This window comes from Tinamus guttatus, unplaced genomic scaffold, assembly GCF_059628265.1.
Source record: "Tinamus guttatus ecotype Peru unplaced genomic scaffold, ASM5962826v1 Tinamus_guttatus_pri_ptg000271l, whole genome shotgun sequence".
In the NCBI taxonomy this organism is placed as follows: Eukaryota; Metazoa; Chordata; class Aves; order Tinamiformes; family Tinamidae; genus Tinamus; species Tinamus guttatus.
The window spans coordinates 253,590-262,879 of record NW_028288805.1 but is presented as its reverse complement, the minus strand read 5'-3'; the positions used below and the strand labels follow the sequence as shown (position 1 = coordinate 262,879).

Here is a 9,290-nt window from a genome sequence, read left to right as displayed (position 1 = left end):
ATGCAAGGCAGCTTGAACTAAGGATTTTATTTTATTTATTTATTGTTATTTTTTTAATGTGGTCATCTTGCATGGAGAAATGAAAATACCTTAGGAGCCTTAAATGTAGCAGGCACTGGAGCGACCTGAGAAGCCATTCAGTGTGATGCCCTCCACCGGTTCAGTTTTTGCCCTGTATCAGGTTTTGATAGGCAGATTTTGTTCGAACTATGTGCTGCTGTGAGTCATTCTAACATCTTATTTTCCCTTCTTATTTTTCAGGTGTTCAGGAGCTTTAAGCAGCTTAGCAGCAGGATTCACAACCTCTTGGCTGCATCCCTTAATCATGACTGCATTTCAGACAGGTTGAAAGGAATCTGAGCAGGTACCGTACTTACCCTTCCTCACAGAGAATAGTTTTGGTGTTCAACATATGTTGAAACAGTATGTTTCTGTTCATCATCTGTGTTTTCAACATGTTAAGAACATTGTGGACTGTAAATAACATCTATTTTTGCTTTGCTTACCTACCTCTTCCATGTTCTCCACAAATCTTGACATCTAGATCATATAATTAAAAAAAGTCACTGCCGAGGACCCATCTGTGCTTCCATTGTTTCTTTGCATACCACACGAAGGTCAGCCTGCTTAGTTAGTGACACTTTGAAGCCTTAACAAATTTCTTCTGATACATTACTTAGAGGCAATGCAAATACCTAAGCTACTAGTCAAATATGCTTTATGCGCTCGGAGGGTCGCTGTGTGTTTGTTTGTTCTCTCAAAGCGTTTAAAACAAATGGGAAGGCAGATGCTCGAAGGATTTGTGCCTTGAACTGAGGTTCCCACAAGGGTTTTTCCTGACTGTGAGTGGGGGCAGAAGATGGGGCTCGCACGGCTTCTTTCCACAGCTGAGCAGCCAGCGTGCCCAGGAGGCCCAAGAGCTATTCCCGTTTTATGACCTGTTGTATCCCCGGGGCAAGGGCAGCGCGGAGGCCCAGCAGCGCGAGGGGGTCATTGCCACAGCGCAGCCCCCGACGGCTGCACAGGGCCTAGCGAAGCCGCACGGCCGAGGCGTTGGGGCTGGCAACATCTGGGACGTAGCACAACGCGGGGAGAGGGGGGACCCTCCTCGCGTTTGCTTCCCCGGGTGCCCGGAGGAAGCGGTGTCGGCCTGCGCGAGGGGGGCGGCCGACGCCGGGGCCCTGAAGTGAGGCCGAACAATCGCCGAGGTCAAAGGACGGCGGAGCGCGGTCAATGAGACACCCCGCGGGGTATTTTGTTACTTGGTAAAAGGAGCAGCATCCTAAAAACCTTAAAGGATTCTCTTGGAAATCGCGTGTTGTGAAAAGGTTTTATGAGTGCGATGGCAAAAAAAACAAAACCGAAAAGGCGCTGCTTTGGCGCAGGAATGCCCGCTTTTGTCTCTGCAAGAGGCTAATCCGTGCCAAATGTCGGCAGCTCTTCTAGAGCCGGCCGGCAGCGCGGCGCTGAAAGGACAGTTAGAGCAGGGGTGCATCTGTGGTAGCCCTGGTGGTTATTTAAATTTATCTGAAAAGATTTCCCAGCTTTCACCTTTTAATCCTGAAAAAAAAAACTGTAGTGTGAGCAAAATGCTCAAAAATGTAAAAAGTACATTAAAAAAAGCCTTCATTTAAGACTTATCAGGGAAGTTTGCTAGCCCAATCACTCTTGTGTTTTCTGACTAACTCACTTCAGATTATCAGGATACATCCTTGTCTAAAATATAACTTCTTTTAATCTGCTAATGCTCATTAATGGGTGAAAAAAGCTGTTTTTTTGCCAGTCTCAAGCAATTTTTGCTGCACTTATTGTAACGCTCACATCAATTTTTAAAGGCTTTTCGAGTAGCTAATGCCCATAATTTGTTTAGCATTATCCTTCCTTAAAGCCACAGATTATTAACTCTTAACATTTGTCATAGATAAGGAATCAATGTCAGAGCCAAGACCTCGTAAATAAGAAAGGAAATGTAATAAAGGCTGACTTCACAAGAGAGGGGGGGAGGACTGTGAATGTGGCAGAAAATACTCAGTGGTTTTTGTTTTCCTTTGGAAGGGGGGGGTTGCTGCAGGACGCAAGCCACGGTCTCTCAGCCCCTTTGGCCCTTTGGTCTTACATAAGCAGCCCTTGTCACATCAAGAAGAGAAAGATACTTGGGAACCAAGGGTAGTAGCATTTTTTTAGTAATTAACCTAATGCTTCATTGGGAGCTTTTAAAGGACACCATAAAAAGAGTGTAGAGGAAATAAACTGCAGAATTTTCAAGGGAAAAATAAAGGAGCAAAAGAGCTGATGAGATTTTTTCTTTTTTTGGAACAAAACATTGGTCTCAAAAGAGCCTTATTTTAAACTTTTTAGAAATGCACCTTTAATAATAAGCTGGAAATGGATAAAACTACCAAACCACAAATCGCCAGAAAATGTTTGCACAGCATCCAAATCGCTGCAAAAGTGACGCATCTTGAAATTCTCTTGCTAACCCGTTCCAAACTCATCCGGAAACGATAGCATGTGTGTTTGAGGGAGACACAAGGGAGCTGACAGATAGGTTAGATAGACGTGGAAGGTCAGGCCTTAACTTTGACTTTCCAGGCTGCTACCTCCTTCAGCTTAATTCTTTTGCGATAAAGCAGTAAGAAATGAAGAAAGACTTAAAACATTTTTTTTTTAGCACTTTGATTATTCTGACTTTGGTCAGAGGAGCTACGAGACGGCTTTTTTTGTCTCTCATTTACAACCTTATCCCTATAAATCTGAGCATCACATCCTATGCATGCATCTACATACATATGGAATTAAGGGATTTTTAAAATAAGGTATATGATTAAGCTACCTAAAGAAATGTGTATTTAAGCTAGAATACTTAACTTCACAACTCTATAATTTACTTATTTAAAATATGCTAAGTAGATGTATATGCATTTTAAAGGTTTCTTTTTCCTCAGGTACTAGAGAAAAATTGTACATAAAAAGTATTTGTTGGTTCTTTTCAAGTGAATTTTAGCCCACAGAGAGAAATTTATACATACTATACATATTCTTTGGCAGCAGTCACTGAAAAATATAATGAAAGCTATTTTCTTCATAAGAAATGCCAATATTCACTGGAAGTTTTAGATGTGTGCCTTCAAGAGTGCAGAGAACCTGTGAATTTTCTGTATTATTGACTCACTAAGTTATAATAGCAGCTTTGGGAACCAAGGTTACCTCTGCCAATGTGTTTGTTGTGAGTGAATGAAGTCCAATTTGTAAACACCATTGAGACATTTCCTTTTGGTTACATATATATATATATATATATATATATATATATATATAAAGGGACAGGTCGAGAAGCACAACTACTGCCTGCAGTAAATAAGGGATTATTATTTTGTCACAAGACACAGTATATCACCATATATGCAATCTAGTATAGATAGTGATGAGCTCTGTTACAGAACAAATACAAACATCAGAAATAGGAAATTGCTTTCCTCCTCTATTAAAGGTTGATGTGTACTTTCGAAATTTTGCATTTCTCTTTTAAGTAAAGGTTTTTCTTTGTAAGTTTTAAATGGCAGTATAAAAAGAATCCTGCCAAGACTTACTAGGATTCCTAAGGAAACTATACATAGAAAAGGTAACTTGAGCATCACCCCAGCTAGTACTTTTTTAAAAGCTCCCCAAACATGCTGTTAGTGTTTGGTGCTATTGACTTCCTTGTTGGTCGAAAATTCGTCTTCAGTGGAAGCCTACATGTTGCAGAAGGCCCTTTTTGTGACTTGCATCTTTGATCTCAAGCAGGGGCAGCCTCTGGTAATTTCGGCGATTCTTGGCAGAGCTTTGTTTATTTTACAGAAGAATTTGTGGTATTCTGGGGAGGGGAGAAAGTAAGGAGGCAGCTTTGACACATGATAAACACATGTTGCAGGAAAGGAAAAGGAAGACCTCTACAAGGCCCTTTGAAGTTCATTTCCACTAAAACTTCATCAGAAAAAAATGTTTTTTTTTTTTTTAATTGAAATTTCTGTTTCTTAGCAATGGAGGCAAGTCACAAAAGATTGTCTATACATCGTTAAACTTAACAGATGTTAGCTGAGAGTTTAACTGGCTGTTACGATTTTGGCCTGGTTTCCTTGTTTGCTTGGTGCATTGCCTTTTTCATAGAAGCAGCCATGAAAGCATCTTACTTGATTTTTTGTCTCTGCATCAGTGGCTAAAATGACTGCAGAAAAATGATTTGTTAAAGGTGCTTGTTGGTCTGAGGACTGCATGGGGGCTTCAGAGATGAAAAGATTTGTTCTGATCCTTCTTAAAATGTATTCAGAGTAGAGATTAAAAAAAAACGCTATTTTTACCTTTTTGAAAAGAATGCTTTCCACTTAATTTTCAAAAAGGTGCAAAGGGCTGCACTTTGGATAAACTTCATAAACTTTCTGGCACAACAATTTAGCCAAAAGAAGAGGATTTTGTTTACACATTTGTTGATACATTTTCAGGGCTGATTATTTAAAAGCCTCATAAAACAAGGAGGAATACTTTTCAGACTTACGTTGTTTTCAGACAAAGTTTTACAGAGGCCAGCAGTTGTCTTCTGGAAGACAACAGCCCATCCAGCCTCCTTTTGTCCCAGGGCGTTAGCCCGGGCTGTCCGGTTTCTTAAAACATGCTTTGGTACTCCGTTATATTTTACTGTTGCTCTGGAAATCTGTGTTACAGATTTTAATATTCTTTTTAGCGACGGGACAGAGCAAACATTGCAGGAGCTTTTGGCAGGATGAGGGCCAGGGGATGCAGCGTGTCCCTGTGCCCGTGGTCCCGTAGAGACCTTGCAGGTCCTGGGGGGAACTGCTCATGCCCCAAGCTCTGCCAGCTTTACCAAGGGGGAGAAAGAGTTGCCTGCAGCAAAAGAAATAACAAAGCTTCAGTAGAAATGTGTTATGTTTGGGAACAGGTATTGATTCTGCATATATGATTTTTGGGGTACATCTCATACGTGGGGTATGTCCGCATACGTCAAATGCTACGTGCAGTCGCAGTTTTTAAAATAGTCATTAAGTTCACCACTTAGATACTGTATTTGTTTTACCTTCCATGGATGGTAGCTGAAAGGGTTCAGCAGTGTAGTACCTTTCCTGACCAAACTAACCCACTAAGCAGCTGCCTGAGAATCTTAATTTATGTTTGCAAGTCATTGTGGAAGCAACAGTTATACAGCAAAAATATGCTGTAATCCTCGAGCTGGGACTAAGGGCTGTTACCGACAGAGTCGCACCGCACTGGCAGTAATATCGTTCACAGCCCTACTGATGCAGGGGAAAGAATGTAAATCTACGTAGGAGCAGGCTTGTGTTAAGGAGGCAGGATGAGGTTAGAAGAAAAATGTTCTGTACTGGTTTATTTCTGCTGCCTCCAGAGTCAGTGTATGGACATCCAAGTGTAAGTGAGAAAACAGCAATGAAGTCTTCCAGCATTATGAAAAAATCAAAGAGAAAAGCTACATATGTAGGGGGTAACATTTTTCTTTTTTCTTTTTCTTTCTTTTTCTTTTTTTTTTCCTTTTTTTTCTCTCTTTTTTTTTCTTTTTCCTTTTTTATTTTTTCTTCTCCCCCCGATGCCTTTTCTGTCAAAAGAAAAGAGAAAATGTTCTCCTGTTGAAAAAACAATATTTCTCTCCCTCTGTATATTTTCAGGGATCCTAGCAGCAAAAATGTACTCATTCCTGCTCCTACCCTTCCCCAAACGCATTTTAAAAACCGTAAAAAATATTTGCAGTGCCTTGCCTGCTAATTTCATACCATCATTTAAAAGGGCTCTACATTTTTTTTATAGTTGAGGTGGGTTAAATCAACATAGGAACCCTTTGAAACCTTCTATGGCATGGGGGATTTAGGCTTATTCTCTTAAAGATCATGCTCTGCTATATTATCTTCTCATTCATGGTTGCATACTACTGGGCATTGCTGCTTTTTTATTACTGGCAATTTATTTTTACTCTGCTCTTTCATAGCCTTTATGGTCAAATTTCTTATCACTTGACTTCCTGTCACTGCCCACAGATCTATATTGCTGACCTTTCCCTGAACCACTGAGGGATGTAATACGAAAAGACTAAAAGGGATTTTTTTTCTTTCTTTTTTGGTTACAAATACAAAATGCAATTTATTGGTAGCTTTTAATTTGGTTCCTTTTTGCACAGTAGGAAGGCAGAGGAATAATTAGGGTTTTTGCTAAAGCCTTTGTCGGAAGGGGTGTTACACGAGCCGAGGAGCGCGAGGGGACGCGTGGTAGGGAAGGGGTGAGGGGATGTGTGCGGCACCTGGTGCCCCCCTGCACACGAGCACTTTTGTGCGTGACACATTCTCTGCACACAAAAACTAGCTATGCACTTAAAGCACATGGTGAAGAGTTATCTTTGGGTGCACCTGCAACGTGGTATCATAGTTTGCTCTGTAAATATTCCAGTCTTCTCAAGGGTACTTTCCTGTTTTTTTTTTTTTTTTTCCGTTTTCAGGTAGGCCGTGTGTTTAAATTCTTCTAGCAGAGCCTTATTTATCTATAGACCTCAGTCCTCTAAGTTTTTGCCTGTTGCGTAATCCTTGTAGGTGAGTTCACATAAATTAAGTAATGAAGTTAAATGTTTCCTTTCTTCTGTTTGTACCTGTTTACTGAAGAAATCACATCGAAAGAAGTATGGCATATGCTTAATCCCTAAATCGTCTCAGTCTTCGCTAGAGATGTCTCAAATATTCAGCATCCCAAGTGCACTAACTCTATCAGTGTTCCTTTCACTTTGTGTCGAAAAGGTATAGGATACCTGGAGCACTGCATTTGTTTTTTGAGCGGGACTCTTGCACAGAATTTATGTTTCTTCAGCTTAAGTTCTGTATAGCTCTCATCACGAAGTGTGACATGCAGAAATCTTGCTAAAGGAATTTCTGCTCCAGTTTGAGGATAAGAAGAAATCTGATTGTTGTCAGTTTTATATAGTTTGAGTCTAAACACGCAAACTTGACTTTGCAATAACATTTTAAAACTTCAGGCTTCCAAAAAATTATATTTACAGATTCTGGGAGAGTATTGTCAGAATATTTAGAAGATGAAGGAAAATGTAGAATGTTAATAAACATGAATGCTGAACTATAGCTTTGGAAAACTTGACTTGAACTTAATTTTCAATGACTTTTGCAACACACTACCTTGCAATAGTGTATTTGATTCCAATTGTAAGCTCCTCTTTATGTGTACTTCTTGGTAAACAATAATGTAGAAAGAACTAAAGAGACATTTTCATTTTTAAATAAAAGACATAGAGTTATTTTTTCCAAGTCAGCATCTTGAAAGGGCTTGTGGGGGAAGGAGGGAGAAAAGGACATTATGAAGAATATGTGATATGGGAATCTCTTAATGGGAATGGGTCTCGCACTCTTGCATTGAGTCCCCTGCAAGTCTTCCCCCATGGAATGCTACAGTTAATAGATATTTATACATGTTTATTTTTCCACTTTAAAGTCTATACTTTTAATTAGTGCATATATTTGTTATTGTTGCTGTCATTTCTCCTGTAAGCATGTATATGGGGGGATCCTAATGATGTCCTAAATGGAGAGGGAAAAAAAAAGTCTCTCAAAACAGCTATATGGATGAGATAAATAACAGAAAATGCTTGCAGTAGCTGAAAACAAGTAGTTCCCAAGCAATTTTACAGTATAAATAGATGCCTGGTCTCTCTTTGACGAAGATGACCCTTTGAGATACAGAAGCTGTTTTGGGCCCAGCAGTGCCTTTGTCAAGGAACTTGCTTTCCCTTTGAAGGGGAACTTTTCTGTGGGGTTAGGCCAGATCAGAACGCAGATTATGTGTTTAGAAGAATACAATTACATCATTAGGTTAAACACAAAGTAAGGACTTGATAGAGCCGACTTAATGGAGGGTGTTTGCATCAGATTCATCACTCGCTATCAGGTAATTGTGAAATTGCTTTAAGCCATAACAACAACACTCACCCCCTCCCTCATCCTCCAGTTCAGTTCCTCTCCTTTAAAGTCGCTTGGGTCATGACCTACCTGGAGGCCAAATGTGTGGTATCTAGCATATGGAGGAGTCTGATTATATTTTTGGTAGCAAAGTCTTCAACTCAATGCGTAGTTTTACTTCGCTGAGTTACCGGTTAACTATGCTCTTCCCAGTGACGTTTCTATAGATATGCATAGGACCAGGGTCACCTATTTTTCTAGCTGGAATGAGTTCACCACAGCGGTAGTGCTTGCCGTACTGCCAGTGTTGCAGAGTCTGCTGGGGTCGTGAAGAGGCTGGTCCTGTTTCTTCTTCAACATCCAGGATCGTGTTTCTGCAGCAACCTTTGGAGACCTGGACGGCAGCGCGGGGCAGGATTATCTGCTTCAGTCAGGGAGACTTCCTTGTCGCACCAGCATCTGGGGCTAAAACAGCCGCTAAAATTTCTCTGTGACCTTCGCTGCCCAGTTAGGTGATGCAGTGCTAAAAAACAGTCTTTGAAATTTTGCGTTATATTACCTTCATTTTTGTCCCCTTTTCTGGAATCTCTTAGCAGTCATAACTTTGACTTCCATAATAGATGCCCATATTTAAGTCTTGACTGTTGTACTGGTACTTCTTGTTTGTGGTCAGGTTGGTGGAATTTCATAATTGCCTCGTTCTTGTGTCTCTTGAAGGCCCCAGCTCCAGAGGGGAGGACTGCCTTCCAGCTCTGCTGTAAGGCACTTCTCTTAACTCCAGCCAATCTCTGAGTTAATCCTCTGGTCCAGGGTCAGATCTCTGCAAAGAAGAGTGAAGTGCAGGCTTAGGAAATCTGCTCTGAAGAAGCACAGCAGCGACAGACACAGTCAGGCTGCATGCGGTATTAATCGTGATGACTCGAGATCTGAATTTTTGGAGAGAGGTACCCTCAGAGCAATAGAGACTGTGACCCCAGGTAATCTGTATTTTAAGCATGAATTTAGAAGAATTTACCTAACTGCACAAGTACCTTTGCAATTATTTAATTTGTGCCTTCTGATCTCTCAGTTTAAGAAAGTTTTCAGGATGTGAAATAAACATTGTCTACCTGATCAGGGAGAGCATGTGGGTGAGAAAGAGAGGTGGGAAAGCTGATGTGTGGCTGTTACCCCACCAAAAGTTTTTCCTTGCTTGAGGCGTAAGAGATGATAAAAGAGAAAATCTTACATATATACACAAAGCGCTCACAGAATAGCCATGGCCTTGTGCAGTCCAATCTTACAGCGGAGCTGAAGGGCTCGTTAAGAAGAGAGCAGAGCGCAGACCTAGTC

The 9,290-nt window shown here is 40.7% G+C and overlaps 1 protein-coding gene across 1 annotated transcript in view; it reads left to right on the top strand.

The window, feature by feature from the left end:
* Positions 1 to 278: 278 nt before the first annotated feature.
* The window catches only part of GREB1L (GREB1 like retinoic acid receptor coactivator), a 71,640-nt gene continuing 62,628 nt past the window's right edge, over positions 279 to 9,290 (top strand). Inside the window, exon 1 of the mRNA XM_088527251.1 lies at positions 279 to 364. The gene's annotated coding sequence lies outside the window, so the exon portion shown is untranslated. The remainder of the gene's footprint in view (positions 365 to 9,290) is intronic.